We start from the raw sequence: 19,923 nt of genomic DNA, 5'->3' as shown, positions 1-19,923 counted from the left end.
TTACCTGAGCAAATTGAGTGTTGGTGACACCCAAAAATGGAGGGAGAGAACAAAAGGGAAGAGCAGATTTGGGGCTAGACCAGGAGGTCACATAGGTGTGGCTCATTGAAAGTCCTTTGTAACAGCAGGTATGTCCAGTAAATGAACAGAAATTTGAGTCTCAAGCTCTGAGAAGAGAGATCAATGGCCAAAAAATCTCTGAGAAAATGAATAGTGTTTTAAAAAATAGAAATGTATAGGAACTAAACATAACAATGGAATATTCAACAAATATAGAAGTATTTATGTTTACCGTGTCCTAAATTCTAGCAGGGAAAAAACTGGTGATTCAACCCTTAATATTTTTTTTTCTCCCTTGCCACAAATTTGGCAAGTGTTTCCATCCTATCTTCTCAGCCAGAGGGAAAGGCATGAGATGGTATGATCCAGGAAAAAAAAAAAAAAAAACATATGTAAGTAAGACTGATGGTTAAGAAAACTTGCAGATGTAACTCAGCTTAAAGATGGTCTTTATGGGCTGGGGACATAGCTCAGTTGGTAACGTGCTTGCCTTGCATGCACAAGGCCCTCGGTTTAATGCTCAGCACCATTAAAAACAAACAAACAAAAACAAAATTGTGCTCTGGAAAAGAATAAAAAAAATAAAATCACTTTTAAGTGAATGGAATAAAAAAAGATGGTCTTTTTTTTTCAGTAACCAAGAGGTTTAGACAAATCTCTCTCATCATCACAAAAAGAGTAGGAAGAATAATACTGCACAATTGGAGAGCATCCTCGAATCTAGTGCATTTATACATAGAGTATTTATACATAGTGCATTTGTACAAGAGCTGATGGTGTAGTCAACATGGTTGATAAATATTTAACTTTGAGACGTGGCAGAGTAACAGAATTCTTTGCAATTAACTCATCAGACCTGAGTGCCTATAAGAGAAAGGGATTGGCCTTGGGAAAGACACCAACATGGATTGCAGAACAAGGCCACAGAAGATGAGGAGAATTGAACCAGAACCAAAACATGTTTTTTCATCTCATTCTTTATCTGCTACGTTTTTTGCTTTTGTTATTGTTTCCCACCTCTGGTTGTGGGCTTTGTGTGACAAGCAACTTGGCCACTACCATCAGAACTACACTCCAGGATATGCAACTTTATACAGTCATGTAATTCACTTTCATGAGCATTTGAACTTAATTCTCTGAATGTTATCTGATGGATGATGATTTGAAGCACTGCCTTACCTACCAGCTGCCACCTGCCAGCAAACAGCTTCCATTTCATTTAGGCATTCCACTAGTAATTTAAATAATTTAAGGTGAAATGATCAGTTTGTACAAAAATTGGATGATGCACTTAGAAAAAGACACTCTTGGGCTTCAGGCAAGCAAGGGTAGTTGGATAGGTTGGCAAGAAGGCCATCCCTGTGTTGTATTGCATTGTCTGAAGAATGATGGCATATGAAGAAGCATCACTGTGTTATTTAACTATCTGAATAGACGTCTGCTTCCAACCATAATGGAACAACTGAGACTTGATTTGCTCACCTGCCAAAACACCAAAAAAGTGAATAAAATATACAAGAGAACTGACTTCAAGAATGGGAAACAAAAAAAAAAAAACTGTGATCCCTGAGAGATGGGAGGCATGAGGGGAACTCTGTATTGGCCCCATTTCTCAGTCTGGGGACAGTTTCACAACTGTGGCATATAATAGTGAACCTCAACCAGAGTATGACAGTCCCAATGACTGAGGGGTCAGAGAGCAGTTTGGGAGTTGCCAAAACACTCATAATGTGCAGTGGAAGATAAAAAGTTGAAGAAACTGCATAGAAGGAAGGGACCCAGAAGTCTGTCTGGGATTCCCTCTGGATGCCTGAACAAGTAATATACTGAATAGGTCTAGGGAGGAGCTATACCATGTCTGGCCTCGAGCCACTGCACAGGGATGAGCACATGAAAGAGACGCTAGAGATCATAATGGGAAGATCTTACTGAACATCCTGTGCCAAGACACTAGAAAAGACCACTGCTTGGGAGTAAGGCCTATGCCCTAGCATAAAGAAAACTCTAACCTATTCTAACAAAACATACAAGCAAGTCTCAACAGCATCAAAAGGAGTACCCAGTGATTGGCAGCCAGAACAAAACTCAATACTCTCTAAAAGAATGATAACATTTCCAGGCACTGTGGTATACAACAGTAATCCCAGCAATTTAGGAGGCTGAGGCAGGAGGTTTGCAAGTTCAAGACCAGTCTCAATAACACAGCAAGGCCCTAAGCAACTTAACAAAACCCTGTATCAAAATAAAAAATAAAAAATGCTGGGGATGTGATTCAGTGATTAAGCACCCCTAAATTCAATCTCCTCCTGTACCAAAAAAAAAAGAAGTATAACATAGATCAGATGCTTTATAATAAGTTATTTGAGTCAGACATGTGTTAACATGTAATCCCAGCTACTTATGAGACCAGCCCTGGCAACTTAGTAAGACCCTGTCTCAAAATTTTTAAAAGAGGTTGGGGATAGATATAGATCAATAGTAGAGTTCCCCTGGGTTTACTTCCCAATACCAAAAAAAAAATCATTTATAATGTTCAGGATATAATCACAAATTGCAAAAAAAAAAAAAAAACATGATCCATAAACAAGAAAAGCAGTCAATATTAAGCTAAGCACAGGACAGTTCAGATGTTGTAATTAAAAAAGAAGGGCTTCACATGGTTCTTACAAAAATGTCCAAGAACTTAACTAAAAATAAAATGGGCATAATATGAATGAATAAATGGGGAAATCTCAAGAAAAAAAGAACTAGAAATTCTAAAAAAGAACCAAGTGAAAATTCTTGAACTGAAAATGACAGTATTCGAAATTAAGGATTCACTGGATGGATTTAACAGCAAGTTGACAACTGCAGGTACAAAAGTCTTGAATTTCAGGACATACCAACAAATTACCCAATCCTAAGGGGGAAAGAGGTATTTTTTAAAAATATTCAATGTGGGCTGGGGTTGTGCCTCAATAGTGGAGTGCTTGCCTAGCATGTGTGAAGCACTGGATTCGATCCTCAGCACCACAGAGAAATAAACAAATAAAGTAGAGGCATTCTGTCCATCTACAAGTACAAAAAAAATTTAATTAAAATTAAAAAATATTCAGTGCTATAAATTTCCCTCTAAGGTAACAGCTGCAGCGGATGGAATGTCAGATAAAGAATTCCGGATATACATGCTTCAGATGATCTGGAGTATCAAGGAAGACATTAGACAGCAAAATCAGACAATGAAAGATCACTTCGACAACGAATTACACAAACAAATCCAGGAAGCAAAGGATCAACTATACAGGGAGATAGAGGTTATAAAAAACAAACAAACAGAAATCCTAGAAATGCAGGAAGCATTAAACCAACTTAAAAACTCAATGGAGAATACTACCAGCAGAGTAGAACACTTAGAAGATAGAACATCAGACAATGAAGACAAAGTATTTCAACTTGAAAAGAACATAGACAGCTCAGCAAGACTGTTAAGAAACCATGAGCAGAATATCCAAGAAATATGGGATAACATTAAGAGACCAAACTTAAGAGTCATTGGGATACAGGAAGGTATACAGGTCCAAACCAAAGGAATGAGCAATCTATTCAATGAAATAATACGAGAAAACTTCCCAGACTTGAAGAATGAGACAGAATCCCAAATCCTAAAAGCCTACAGGACGCCGAATGTGCAAAATCATAAGAGATCCACACCTAGATACATTATAATGAAGATGCCCAACATACAGAATAAGGAGAGAATTTTAAAAGCTACAAGAGAAAGGAAGCAGATTACATTTAGGGGTAAACCAATCAGGATAACAGCTGATCTTTCAACACAGACTCTGAAAGCTAGAAGATCCTGGAATAACATATTTCAAACACTGAAAGAAAATGGGTTCCAACCAAGAATTGTGTATCCAGCGAAATTAAGCTTCAGAAGGAAGATGAAATTAAAACCTTCCACGATAAACAAAAGTTAAAAGAATTTGCAGCTAGAAAACCATCTCTTCAAAACATCCTCGGCAAAACATTACAGGAAGAGGAAATGGAAAATAACAATGAAAACCAACAGTGGGAGGTAGGACAGTAAAGGGGGGGGGAAATAATCAAAGAGGAAAACAAACCATGTTTAGTAACAGAAATAAACAAATATGGCTGGAAGAACAACCCATATCTCAATAATAACCCTAAATGTTAATGGCTTAAACTCACCAATTAAGAGACACAGGCTAGTAGAATGGATCACAAAACAAGACCCAACAATATGCTGCCTACAGGAGATGCATTTGATAGGAAAAGACATACATAGGCTGAAGGTGAAAGGTTGGGAAAAATCATATCACTCATATGGACTTCGGAAACAAGCAGGAGTGTCCATACTCATATCAAATAAAATAGATTTCAAGCCAAAGTTAATCAAAAGGGATAAAGAGGGACACTACATACTGCTTAAGGGAACCATACACCAACAAGACATAACAATCATAAATATATATGCCCCAAACAATGGTGCAGCTATGTTCATCAAACAAACTCTTCTCAAGTTCAAGAGTCTAATAGACCACCATACAATAATCATGGGAGACTTCAACACACCTCTCTCGCCACTGGACAGATCTTCCAAACAAAAGTTGAACAAGGAAACTATAGAACTCAATAACACAATTAATAACCTAGACTTAATTGACATATATAGAATATACCACCCAACATCAAGCAGTTACACTTTTTTCTCAGCAGCACACGGATCCTTCTCAAAAATAGATCATATATTATGTCACAGGGAAACTCTTAGACAATACAAAGGAGTAGAGATAATACCATGCACCTTATCTGATCATAATGGAATGAAACTGAAAATCAACGATAAAAGAAGGAAGGAAAAAGCATACATCACTTGGAGAATGAACAATAGGATACTGAATGATCAATGGGTTATAGAAGACATCAAGGAGGAAATTAAAAAATTCTTAGAGATAAATGAAAACACAGACACAACATATCGGAATCTATGGGACACATTGAAAGCAGTTCTAAGAGGAAAATTCATTGCTTGGAGCTCATTCCTTAAAAAAAGAAAAAACCAACAAGTAAATGATCTCATACTTCATCTCAAAATCCTAGAAAAAGAAGAGCAAAACAACAGCAAAAGAAGTAGAAGGCAAGAAATAATTAAAATCAGAGCTGAAATTAATGAAATCGAAACAAAAGAGACAATTGAAAAAATTGACAAAACTAAAAGTTGGTTCTTTGAAAAAATAAACAAAATCGACAGACCCTTAGCCATGCTAGCGAAGAGAAGAAGAGAGAGAACTCAAATTACTAGCATACGGGATGAAAAAGGCAATGTCACAATAGACACTTCAGAAATACAGAAGATAATCAGAAATTATTTTGAATCCTTATACTCCAATAAATTAGAAGATAGTGAAGGCATCGATAAATTTCTTAAGTCATATGATCTGCCCAGTTTGAGTCAGGAGGATATAGACAACCTAAACAGACCAATATCAATTGAGGAAATAGAAGAAACCATCAAAAGACTACCAACTAAGAAAAGCCCAGGACCGGATGGGTATACAGCAGAGTTTTACAAAACCTTTAAAGAGGAACTAATACCAATACTTTTCAAGCTATTTCAGGAAATAGAAAAGAGGGAGAACTTCCAAATTCATTCTACGAGGCCAACATCACCCTGATACCTAAACCAGACAAAGACACTTCAAAGAAAGAAAACTACAGACCAATATCTCTAATGAACCTAGATGTGAAAATCCTCAATAAAATTCTGGTGAATCGGATACAAAAACATATCAAAAAAATTGTGCACCATGATCAAGTAGGATTCATCCCTGGGATGCAAGGCTGGTTCAATATACGGAAATCAATAAATGTTATTCACCACATCAATAGACTTAAAAACAAGAACCATATGATCATCTCGATAGATGCAGAAAAAGCATTCGACAAAGTACAGCATCCCTTTATGTTCAAAACTCTAGAAAAACTAGGGATAACAGGAACATACCTCAATATTGTAAAAGCAATCTATGCTAAGCCTCAGGCTAGCATCATTCTGAATGGAGACAAATTGAAGGCATTCCCTCTAAAATCTGGAACAAGACAGGGATGCCCTCTCTCTCCACTTCTGTTCAACATAGTTCTCGAAACACTGGCCAGAGCAATTAGACAGATGAAAGAAATTAAAGACATCAAAATAGGAAAAGAAGAACTTAAATTATCACTATTTGCAGAGACATGATTCTATACCTAGCAGACCCAAAAGGGTCTACAAAGAAACTCTTAGAGCTAATAAATGAATTCAGCAAAGTGGCAGGATATAAAATCAACACACATAAATCAAAGGCATTCCTGTATATCAGCGACAAATCCTCTGAAATGGAAATGAGGACAACCACTCCATTCACAATATCCTCAAAAAAAAATAAAATACTTGGGAATCAACCTAACAAAAGCGGTGAAAGACTTATACAATGAAAACTACAGAACCCTAAAGAGAGAAATAGAAGAAGATCTTAGAAGATGGAAAAATATACCCTCATGGATAGGTAGAACTAACATCATCAAAATGGCGATATTACCAAAAGTTCTCTATAGGTTTAATGCAATGCCAATCAAAATCCCAACGGCATTTCTTGTAGAAATAGAGAAAGCAATCATGAAATTCATATGGAAAAATAAAAGACCCAGAATAGCAAAAGCAACTCTAAGCAGGAAGTGTGAATCAGGCAGTATAGCGATACTAGACTTCAAACTATACTACAGAGCAATAGTAACAAAAACAGCATGGTACTGGTACCAAAACAGGCGGGTAGACCAATGGTACAGAATAGAGGACACAGAAACCAATCCACAAAACTACAACTATCTTATATTTGATAAAGGGGCTAAAAGCATGCAATGGAGGAAGGATAGCATCTTCAACAAATAGTGCTGGGAAAACTGGAAATCCATATGCAACAAAATGAAACTGAATCCCTTTCTCTCGCCATGCACAAAAGTGAATTCAAAATGGATCAAGGAGCTTGATATCAAATCAGAGACATGGTGTCTGATGGAAGAAAAAGTTGGCTACGATCTACATACGGTGGGGTCGGGCTCCAAATTCCTCAACAGGACACCCATAGCACAAAAGTTAATAACTAGAATCAACAAATGGGACTTACTCAAACTAAAAAGTTTTTTCTCAGCAAAAGAAACAATAAGAGAGGTAAATAGGGAGCCTACATCCTGGGAACAAATCTTTACTCCTCACACTTCAGATAGAGGCCTAATATCCAGAGTATACAAAGAACTCAAAAAATTAGACAATAAGATAACAAACAACCCAATCAACAAATGGGCCAAGGACCTGAGAGACACTTCTCAGAGGAGGACATACAGTCAATCAACAAGTACATGAAAAAATGCTCACCATCTCTAGCAGTCAGAGAAATGCAAATCAAAACCACCCTAAGATACCATCTCACTCCAGTTAGATTGGCAGCCATTATGAAGTCAAACAACAACAAGTGCTGGCGAGGATGTGGGGAAAAGGGTACACTTGTACATTGCTGGTGGGACTGCAAATTGGTGCAGCCAATTTGGAAAGCAGTATGGAGATTTCTTGGAAAGCTGGGAATGGAGCCACCATTTGACTCAGCTATTCCCCTTCTCGGTCTATTCCCTAAAGATCTAAAAAGAGCATGCTACAGGGACACTGCTACATCGATGTTCATAGCAGCACAATTCACAATAGCAAGACTGTGGAACCAACCTAGATGCCCTTCAATAGACGAATGGATTAAAAAAATGTGGCATTTATACACAATGGAGTATTACTCTGCATTAAAAAATGACAAAAGCATAGAATTTGCAGGGAAATGGATGGCATTAGAGCAGATTATGCTAAGTGAAGCTAGCCAATCCCTAAAAAACAAATGCCAAATGTCTTCTTTGATATAAGGAGAGTAATTAAGAACAGAGTAGGGATGAAGAGCAGGAGAAGAAGATTAACATTAAACAGGGATGAGAGGTGGGAGGGAAAGGGAGAGAGAAGGGAAATTGCATGGAAATGGAAGGAGACCCTCAGGGTTATACAAAAGTACATACAAGAGGAAGTGAGGGGAAAGGGAAAAATAATACAAGGGGGAGAAATGAATGACAGTAGAGGGGGTAGAGAGAGAAGAAGGGAGGGGAGGGGAGGGGAGGGGAGGGGGGATAGTAGAGGATAGGAAAGGCAGCAGAACACAACAGACACTAGTATGGCAATATGTAAATCAATGGATGTGTAACTGATGTGATTCTGCAATCTGTATATGGGGTAAAAATGGGAGTTCATAACCCACTTGAATCAAATTGTGAAATATGATATATCAAGAACTATGTAATGTTTTGAACAACCAACAATAAAAAATTTAAAAAAAAGAAAAGAAAAAGAAAAAAAAATTAAAAAATAATAAATTTCCCTCTAAGCACAGCTATCCCAATGTCTCACAAATTTTGGTAAATTATGGTTTTATTTTCATTTAGTTCAAATTTTTCTCTTAAAATTTCTTCTTTGACTAATATGTTATGTAGAAGTGCGTTATTTCATCTCAGCGCATTTGTGAATCTTGCAGATATCTTTCCAGTTTAGTTCCTTTGTGTTCCAAGAGCATACATCATATAGTGTCTGTTCTTTTAAACTTGTGAAGTTGTGCTTTTTCTTGCTCAGATGTGATTGATTTTGGTGAACGTCTCATGTGAGCTTGAGGTGAGGTATTCTATATGTGCCAATTATATCAGTTGACTGATGGCATTATGGAGTTCATGACGATCTGCCTGCTAAATCCGTCCATTACTGATAGAAGGATGCTGAAAGTCTTCAATGATAGAAGCTGGCTCATCTGTTTCTCCTTGCAGTTCTATGAGGTTTTGTCTCACATACTCTGATGCTGTTATTAGGTACAAACATACGAGGCATCACTATGTTTTCTTGGAGTATTGGCTCCTTTATCATTACCCAATATTTCCCATTATGCCTAAGAATACTCCTTGTTCTGGAGTTCTGTCTGAAACTCCCACTTTCTTTTGATTAGTGCCAGCATGGAATATCGTTCTCCACCCCTGTACTTTCAACCTTTTTGCATCTTTATATTTAAAATGGACTTCTTGTTGGGCTGGGGATGTGGCTCAAGCGGTAGTGCACTCGCCTGGCATGTGTGGGGTGCTGGGTTCGATCCTCGGCACCACATAAAAATAAATAAATATTAAAAAATTCTCTCAAAAAAAAAAAAAAGATGGACTTCTTGTAGACAGCATAAAGTTGGGTCTTATTTTTTGGTCCACTCTGATGATCTCCATCTTTTAATAGGCAGATTTAAATCACGAATGTTCTAAGTGATCATTTGTATAATTTATTAATATTCATATCATAAAATTAACAAAACACTTGTATGTGTGTGTGTGTTTTGTTTTGTTTGTTTGTTTTGAGGTGATGTGTTGCTATGTTGCTGGTCTCAAACTCCTAGGCTCAAGAGATCCTCCTGCCTTAGCCTCCAGAGTAGCTAGGACTGAGATCTTAACAACAAACTTTAGACCAGGAGTTGCCATAACAGGACTCCAGTTCCATCCAAAGTCGGGATGGTGCACAACATTGTCAGAGCAGGAAGCAAGATGGTGAGAGAAGTATCTGCAGGGGAGAAGAGAGCTCCATACTTTTGCAGGGTGGTGACGATGGTGGTGGCGATGGAGGTGGTGATGGTGATGGTGGTGGTGGTAGTGGTAGTAGAGGCATGTGTGTTTCTTTGTAGGACTCTAAGTGAAGATTGCTATTTCTACCAGGGTTTGGAGGCAGCCTGGGTTGTAGAATGCTTCTGGGGTATCTATTACTGCAATTCTGAATTTTCTTTTCAATTTTTAATGTTGCCACAATGTATCATTTGGAAAGTGGAGAAAGAAGGATGTTATAAAACCTTAGCCATTTTTTTCATATTTATAGCTCTCTAGGAACAGTCTCCCACCTGTCCTTCTTGAGCTATATTCTATCAATTTTCTTATACTTTTCAAGGAAGGCAGGAGGGACCAATATAGAAAATAGACATATATATATATATATATTAGGTGCACATGATTGATACCTGTTTTTATCAGCTTTTGTGTTGCTATGGCCAAAATAACTGACAAAAACAACTTGGAGGAAGGAAATTTTATTTAGGACTCACAGTTTCAGAGGTCTCAGTCCATAGATGACCAGCTCCATTTTTATGGACCCCAAATGAGGCAACACATCCAATGGGAAGGGCCCAGTGGAGAAAAGTTGCTCAGCTCCTGGCAGGGTCAGGAAGCAGAGGGTCTGGGGGAAGTGGCCACAGGGAAGATGCATCTTTCCAGGGCATGCTCCCAATGACACACCTCCTTTAGCCAGAGCACCTGCCTACAGTTACCACCCAGTCAGCCCATTCAAACTAGGATGGACCAATCAGGTTACAGCTCCCAGAATCTAATCCTTTAACCTTGAACATCCCTACATTAACACCAGCTTTGGGGGGGAATGCCTCGTACCTGAACCATAACAGAACGCACGATTCTAAATGTAGCTCATTTATTCAGACAAATAATGGCATGACTTGAACTAATGGGGTGGCTCTAAGAAAGACTAGGTTGGGTCCTGGGAAAGGACTCTACCTTCCTCCCCTGTGTTCCTTCTTCCATCCCAGTGCAGTAGGATATAAAGTCTTTCTGGCTCATCCTTCTCTACCCTGGACATTGTGTCATTTGGACATTCTCCTACCAGTTTACAAATCTAGTTCTACCTTTCCAGAAAGTGTAGCTGGTTACCCCTAGTGCTCTAGGCCAGTGGTTTTTCCAATGATTCTCAAGAATCTCCAAGGGCAACATAAAGATGCCTTTGGAGATGAAGCAAAGGTCAGAAGGTGAACAAGGAACTATGAGAACACTAAGGCTTCCATCTTCTACACCACTTCCTGATCCCACCACAGGATCTTATCTTTCTCTGTTCCTCCATAAGCTACTAGAGAAGGAAGATTTCAATTGAAGGAAGTTGTCTTAGTTAGCTTTTTCACTGCTGTGACTAAAGGACCTGATCAGAAAAACTGCAGAGGAGGAAAAGTTTATTTGGGAGCTCATGGTTTCAGAAGTCTCAATCCATAGACAGCAGACTCCATTCCTTGGGGCTCAAGGTGAGGCTGAACATCATGGAGGAAGAGTGTGGCAGAGGGAAGCAGCTCACATGATGATCAGGAAGCAGAGAAAGCAGACTCCACTCTCCAGATGCAAAATATATACCCCATAGCCACACCCGCAATGACCAACCTCCTCCAGCCACACCCCACCTGCCTCCAGGTACCACTCAGTTAACCTCTCAGGGATTAATTCACTGATTAGGTTAAGGTTATAGCCCAATCATTTTTCCTCCAAACCTTCTTGCATTGTCTCATATGTGAACTTTTGGGGGACACCACATCTAAACCATAACAGAAGTGTTAGGCTGTTACCAAATAAATAAATAAATAATTTTATAATGTTCAAAATGTTTTATTATTTACTAAGATAGGTGGGAAATCTCTCATTGCATTACAATCTTCACTTCTTTGATTACTAATTAACAACCTAATTAGGTGATCTCATTAGGATGATCTCTTCATAGGTTTATTTGTCAAATATCTTTCTGCTTTTTAAATGCTTCCCCCTGGCTATTGCACATGCACCTCCAAAGTTAATTCATCTTCCTCCTGTTATAAACCTGTTCCCCTTCCAGGGTTCCCTGACTTGGTCAATGGTATCACCCACCAGCCAATTTCTCAAGCCACAAAGTTTGAGCCCTAACTCTTCACTTTCATTTTCCACATCCAGTTTATCACCAATATGTGTTGGTTCAACTTCCTTGATCACTTTCAAACTGGTCTACTTCCCTCGCACTTTTGCAAATTGTCGTCATGTCTTTTTTGAGTGACTTCCCCAAATCCAGCTGGTCTTCCTGCCTCTAGTTCTGCCTCTTTTTGATCCCCTCAAACAGTGCAATCAGAGTGATCTTTCCAAAACACAAATCTTGATCTTGCTGTTTTGTTTTGAACCCTTCAGTGTCTCCTGTTTCCCACTGAAGAGGTGCAAGGTTTGCATGACTGACCCTCATGCTTGTCCATCAAGTTTCTCCATTAGTGCTCTTTGTTTCCCCAACATAGAATGTCCTTCCCACTCCATGGTATGTCAAAATCCTATCCTGCAAAGTCCATTTTCCACATCAGTTTCCTAGTAATGGTTTTTCTAACTCCTGGTTCAGTGGGTGCTCCTGCTATTCCATGGTGCTTTCTTTGTATCTATGAAACAGACTGTCTGGTTGTACTTTATCTGTTCATGCACCTGTCTTCCCCACCAGACTTTGGCTCCTTAAAGACAGAGAAAATACATCTCTTTATCTTTGTTTCACAAAACCTAGCATAGAGTTGGACACAAAACAGTGCCTTGATAAACATTGAATAAAAGAATTAATAAATAAATGTAACAGAATAATGAACTAGTGATTCTTCAAAATGTTTCTTGAACAAATTTGTTCCTTTCTAAACCCAATTTTATTTTTTCTCATTCATCTGAAGTCATGACCCATTAAGTACCAAGATGGATTTTAAGTATACTTTTTTGAAAATTAAAAGATCACTCACCTAGAAATTACTAAAGTTGGGATTTGAAACCAAACAAGCTATTTTCAGCACCTGTGCATTTAACCTCTATCCCATGACATAGATGGTACCAAACACTATTGGATAAGGAAAAGACCATTTAGTAAATAACAGAAAAAGAAATATAAAACGCAGATTCACTATATACTGTGTCCTGAATGAAATTCAGATGTTTTAGAGTTAAATGTTAAAAAATATAAGAAAATATAGGTGTTATGGTTTGAATCTGAAAGGCTCATGTGTTGAAGACTTGGTCTCTAGTACAGCAGTGTTCAAAGTAGAACTTTTAAGAAGTTATTAGATCATGTGGGCTCTAAACTCATCCGTGAATTAATCCATTAATCGATTCATAATTTGAAAGCATTATTGGGACACGGTGGAAACCTGTAGGAGGTGGAGCCTCATTGAAGGAAGTGGGTCACTGAGAGTGTGCCCTAGATATCTTATCCTTCACACACCTACCTACAGCTACCCACCCCCCACCCCACCCCACCCCCGCCTCTCTCTCCACTTCACAGCCACCATAAGGTAAGCAGCGCTGGTCCACCACACTCTCCCTGTCATAATGTTCTGCCTCACTCCAGATCTATAACAGAGGTACTGAGTGACTATAGACCTGAACCTTTAAAACCTTAAGCCAAAATAAATCTTTCCACTTCTAAGTTATTTTCTTAGGTATTTTGTCATAGCAATGAAAAATTGATTCACAGATTAGATAGTATCTTGATACTAGAAAAGAGAAGAATATGTAAGAATCCACAAATGAAATATTTCATAGGTTAGACCAAATAAAAATTAAATTTCTATATTAAAGTTAATTAAATAGTAACCAACTGGGAAAATATTTGCAATATATGGTATGGTATATGCTTAATAACTTTACTATGTAGCATGTTGTTACAGTCAGTTACAAAATGATAATCATCTATTAAGAAAATATGCAAATTTCCTTCAAAAAAAGAAATACAATGGCCAATAAACATAAGAAATTCTGATCATGAATGAGAAAGCAATGCACATGTTTAATCAGATACACTTTATATCCTATCAGATAGACAAAAATTTCAGCCAGGCATGGTGGCAGATTCCTGTAATCCCAGTGACTAAGATAGGGGGATAGCAAGTTTGGGACCAGCCTGGACAATTTAGTGAAGTCTTATACCAATAAAAAATTTTAAAAGGGGTAGAATACAGCTCAGAGGTAGAGCACCCTGGGTTCAATATCCAGTACCACAAAAAGAAAAGACAAAGATTTCAAAACAAAATTATATATTGAGCATTAGCAAGGAGAGGCTACTATTTTTTATTATTAGTTGTTCAAAACATTACATAGCTCTTGACATATCATATTTCATACATTTGATTCAAGTGGGTTATGAACTCCCATTTTTACCCCATATACAGATTGCAGAATCACATCCGTTACACATCCACGTTTTTACATACTGCCATACTAGTGTCTGTTGTATTCTGTTGCCTTTCCTATCCTCTACTATCCCCCCTCCCCTCCCCTCCCATCTTCTCTCTCTACCCCATCTACTGTAATTCATTTCTCTCCCTTGTTTATTATTATTATTATTATTTTTTAATTATTAGTTGAGAGGCTACTATTGATGGGTGTTATGGTTTGGATATGTGGTGTCCCCCAAAAGCTCATGTGTGAGACAATGCAAGAACATTCAGAGGTGAAAGAAAATAGATTATGAGAGTAGTAATGTAATCAGTGGATTGGTTACCTGGGTGGTAATGGTAACTGTAGGCAGGTAGGGTGTTGCTGGAGGAGGTCAGTCACTTGGGGTTTATATTTTGTCCCTGGGTAAGCGGCTCTCTGTTTCCTAATTGCCATGTCCTGAGTGGCTTCCTCAACCATGCCCTTCTGCATGATATTCTGCCTCACCTTGGGCCCAGAGATATGGAGTTGGCTGTCTGTGGACCGAGAACTCTGAAACTGTGGGACCCAAATAAACTTCCTCCTCTACATTGTTCTTGTCATGTCTTTTGGTCACAGCAACAAAAAAAGTTGATTAAAACAATGGGTATATTATGCAACCTTTCTGGAGGCCTGTTTCTCGATGATTATTAAAATGTTCACTTCAATTTAGCTCAGTAACTCAACTTCCTGAGGAAATAATCAGAAATGTGGGTGAAGCATACAAGGATATTTTTGCAGAATTACTTATAGTGTTGAGGCCACATATAACATAACACTTTTGTTATACTGTTCTGGCCCTCATCTCCAAACTGGGCAGACATAATTCATATTATGGTAACTTACCTGCTTTCCTGAAACAATTTTTATTCAGGAGTGGAAATAATTTACATTTCAACTTATATTCTAGAGTTTTGTTCTCAGGGACCTGTTTGCAAAATTAGCTTTGCCATGTCCTTCAAGAACAAAAGAACCCACAGTCCTGTATAGAAAAGACTTGAGGTGACCATGCTGAGACCCCAGAGCCTGGAGAGAGTCAAAGATAATCTCCCAGCATCTTTGGCATATTTCCAAGTGCATCCTAATTCAAGGGCTGTTGGCTCCCATGCACCTTCCTTCAGCATTGATGGTTCCCATATCTGCACATCCAGTCCTGAATTTAGCCACAATGCTAGCTATTCCACTCATTATGAATGGATGCTTTCTGTAATTAGTCTTTGCAGAAAGGAGTTTCATCAGATGTCAAACAGGTTGCTCAAAGTTTTTGAATTTGCATACAAAATGATACTCAGACCCATGCTGTGCTTCCCCCACTTCTAAAACCAGCATTAGGGTACCTACCCAGGGAAAGATTGACAATTAGACTTTACTCAAATGCCCTCTAACGCTGGGTAAAAATATTTACAAGTATAAGTAGACACTTTTATAAGGGTGGTAGAAGCCTTCCCAGCTAGAAAAGGAAGTTGGAGGTGTGGCTTCATGGTGGAGTGCTTGTCTGGCTTGCCTGGGGCCCTGAGTTGGATTCGCCAGTACCCAAGAAAAATGAAAAGATACCAACTGGAACAGAAAAAGCCATACAACTATGCAAATGCATTTTAAAGGAAATTATCCTTCAATTTGACCTCTCAAATTCCCTCCAAAGTGATAATGGGCCTTCTTTTGTTTTAAAGAGAATCCAAAACCATTCCACAGCTCTTGGAATTAATTATAAGCTGCATTGGATCAGCCTGGCACACTCAAGCTGCAGGAAAGACAGAAAAGGCCAACCATACTTTTAAACAGACATTGCCAAGCTGTATCAAGAGATCCAGGAGCCCTGGGTTAATCTGCTTCCCATTGCCTTCAAGAGTTGGAGCTCTCTCGTAAGATGGTGGCGAAGGGAGTGCATCACCCCCGTGTACCGCGTCACTGTGCGGGAGAATGACGAGTTAGAATGGCTAAAAGCTATCTTGTTAGGAATTTCCAGCAAAATTGGGGTGCTCCAAAACCTAGAGGAAGGAATTCCATCGCACGAGGATCAGCTACGGGGGCTCAAACACGAGAGATTTGTCCGCACGGAGGGTCACGCTGCTTATTCAGCAAATTGCCCCGCAGCTAGAGTCTGCGTCGCACACTGGGAAACGACGAGATAGCAACGCAAAGATACAGCGCTGCGGATTCTGCGGGCTTCTGACAGCTGTGCAATCACCGTGCTCAGTGCTGAATTCTGGGTTTGAGACGGAGGAAGGAAGTGGTCCAATTCGGTTCTCCACACCGGTCAGACCACAGAGGAAGCCAGTGGCCACCATCTTGGAGAGCTGATGTCACCATCCCTGATTTCAACTGATGGCAGCTCATTCAGCCATAGAACAGGTAATTTCAGGCTGCCATTCGCCTGCGTCTCGCAGACAAATTACTCAGGCTCAGTGCTAAAGAACCCACGGAAACTGCTTCTTGGAGCCTGCTCCTATCAGAACATACACTGAGCCCGGAGCAGCCGAATTCCGGCTCCCGGAACAGTTCTGGCCCAGGGCTAAAGAACCCGCGGAAACTGCTTCTCGGTCCTGGTCCTGCTGAATACTGTGAAGGTAAATACCAACCAAGCCTTCATAGGCAGTGGCAACAGGATTGAGACGGGGCTTGTGAGGGCCGGTCAGGACTCACCCGTTGCTTTGGTCACCCGGCAAAGGGAACGAAATGCTGCCATTCGCATGGGATACCAACATGGCAGAGATCTGATGTCATCAGAAAGCGGCGTAGGAGAGAACTTCATCGATACCAGCTGCGACAGAAACAGTGGGTCTCCTGGTAAAGAAAGTGAGTCACAAACACCCGAGTCTCTCTCACTTTGTCATCAAGCCAGAGGGGCAGAGCAGAGCCGCCGCCCGCGCCCGGAACAGGCCCAGTGGCCCGCGGGCATGGCAGTCACATCACCCCAATTGGAGTAGGGGCAGAGCAGAGCCGCCACCCGCGCCCGCAAGGTAGGCAGACCTGCGACCGACCGGCCGGCAGAACAGGCCCAGCGGCCCGCGGGCATGATAGGAGGGGCAGAGCAGAGCCGCCGCCCGTGCCTGCAAGGTAGGCAGACCTGCGACCGACCAGCGGATCAGGCCCAGCGGCCTGCCAGCGTGGTACACACGTCACCCCAATTGGAGTAGGGGCAGAGCAGAGCCTTCGCCCGCGCCCAGAACAGGCCCAGCGGCCCGCCAGCGCGGTAGGCACGTCACCCCAATTGGAGCTGGGGCAGAACACAGCCGCCTCCCACGCTTGGAACAAGCCCAGCGACCCGCCGGCGTGGTAGACATGTCACCCCAATTGGAGTAAGGACAGAGCAGAGCCACCGCCCACGCCTGCAAGGTAGGCAGACCTGCGACCGACCGGCATAACAGGCCCAGTGGCCCGTCAACGTGGTAGACAGATCACCCCAATTGGAGGAGGAGCACAGCCGCCGCCTGACCTTGCAAGGGAGAATTTTCAACTATACAAGAGCAATATAAATATATAGGGGGGAAATTTCAAAAACACAACAGTTTCACCAAGCAGAAAGAAACGCGAGCAGTATGAAAAGACAAGGAAAGAAAGGACCACAAGCAATGCAGGTCAACTCAACTTTAGAAGAGGTAATAGCTGCAGCAGATGGAATGTCGGATAAAAAATTCAGGATATACATGCTTTAGATGATCTGGAGTCTCAAGGAAGACATTAGACAGCAAAATCAGACAATGAAAGATCACTTTGACAACGAATTACATAAACAAATCCAGGAAGCAAAAGATCAACTATACAGGGAGATAGAGGTTATAAAAAACAAACAAACAGAAATCCTAGAAATGCAGGAAGCAATAAACCAACTTAAAAACTCAATGGAGAATACTACCAGCAGAGTAGAACACTTAGAAGATAAGAACATCAGACAATGAAGACAAAGTATTTCAACTTGCAAAGAACATAGACAGCTCAGCAAGACTGTTAAGAAACCATGAGCAGAACATCCAAGAAATATGGGATAACATAAAGAGACGAAACTTAAGAGTCATTGGGATACAGGAAGGTATACAGGTCCAAACCAAAGGAATGAGCAATCTATTCAATGAAATAATATGAGAAAACTTCCCAGACTTGAAGAATGAGACAGAATCCCAAATCCTAGAAGCCTACAGGATGCCGAATGTGCAAAATCATAAGAGATCCACACCTAGACACATTATAATGAAGATGCCCAACATACAGAATAAGGAGAGAATTTTAAAAGCTACAAGAGAAAGGAAGCAGATTACATTTAGGGGTAAACCAATCAGGATAACAGCTGATCTTTCAACACAGACTCTGAAAGCTAGAAGATCCTGGAATAACATATTTCAAACACTGAAAGAAAAGGGGTTCCAACCAAGAATTGTGTATCCAGCGAAATTAAGCTTCAGGATGGAAGATGAAATTAAAACCTTCCACGATAAACAAAAGTTAAAAGAATTTGCAGCTAGAAAACCATCTCTTCAAAACATCCTCGGCAAAACATTACAGGAAGAGGAAATGGAAAATAACAATGAAAACCAACAGTGGGAGATAGGACAGTAAAGGGGGAAAAATAATCAAAGAGGAAAACAAACCATGTTTAGTAACATAAATAAACAAATATGGCTGGAAGAACAACCCATATCTCAATAATAACCCTAAATGTTAATGGCTTAAACTCACCAATTAAGAGACACAGGCTAGTAGAATGGATCACAAAACAAGACCCAACAATATGCTGCCTACAGGAGACGCATTTGATAGGAAAAGACATACATAGACTGAAGGTGAAAGGTTGGGAAAAATCATATCACTCATATGGACTTCAGAAACAAGCAGGAGTGTCCATACTCATATCAAATAAAATAGATTTCAAGCCAAAGTTAATCAAAAGGGATAAAGAGGGACACTACATACTGCTCAAGGGAACCATACACCAACAAGACATAACAATCATAAATATATATGCCCCAAACAATGGTGCAGCTATGTTCATCAAACAAACTCTTCTCAAGTTCAAGAGTCTAATAGACCACCATACAATAATCATGGGAGACTTCAACACACCTCTCTCGCCACTGGACAGATCTTCCAAACAAAAGTTGAATAAGGAAACTATAGAACTCAATAACACAATTAATAACCTAGACTTAATTGACATATATAGAATATACCACCCAACATCAAGCAGTTACACTTTTTTCTCAGCAGCACATGGATCCTTCTCAAAAATAGATCATATATTATGTCACAGGGCAACTCTTAGACAGTATAAAGGAGTAGAGATAATACCATGCACCTTATCTGATCATAATGGAATGAAACTGAAAATCAACGATAAAAAAAGGAAGGAAAAATCATGCATCACTTGGAGAATGAACAATAGGTTACTGAATGATCAATGGGTTATAGAAGACATCAAGGAGGAAATTAAAAAATTCTTAGAGATAAATGAAAACACAGACACAACATATCGGAATCTATGGGACACATTGAAAGCAGTTCTAAGAGGAAAATTCATTGCTTGGAGTTCATTCCTTAAAAAAAGAAAAAACCAACAAATAAATGATCTCATACTTCATCTCAAAATCCTAGAAAAAGAAGAGCAAAACAACAGCAAAGAGGTAGAAGGCAAGAAATAATTAAAATCAGAGCTGAAATTAATGAAATCGAAACAAAAGAAACAATTGAAAAAATTGACAAAACTAAAAGTTGGTTCTATGAAAAAATAAATAAAATCGACAGAACCTTAGCCATGCTAGCGAAGAGAAGAAGAGAGAGAAC

The sequence above is a fragment of the Marmota flaviventris genome, chromosome 3, assembly GCF_047511675.1.
Source record: "Marmota flaviventris isolate mMarFla1 chromosome 3, mMarFla1.hap1, whole genome shotgun sequence".
Lineage (NCBI taxonomy): Eukaryota > Metazoa > Chordata > Mammalia > Rodentia > Sciuridae > Marmota > Marmota flaviventris.
The sequence above is the reverse complement of the archived record's forward strand: the minus strand, read 5'-3'. Positions refer to the sequence as shown.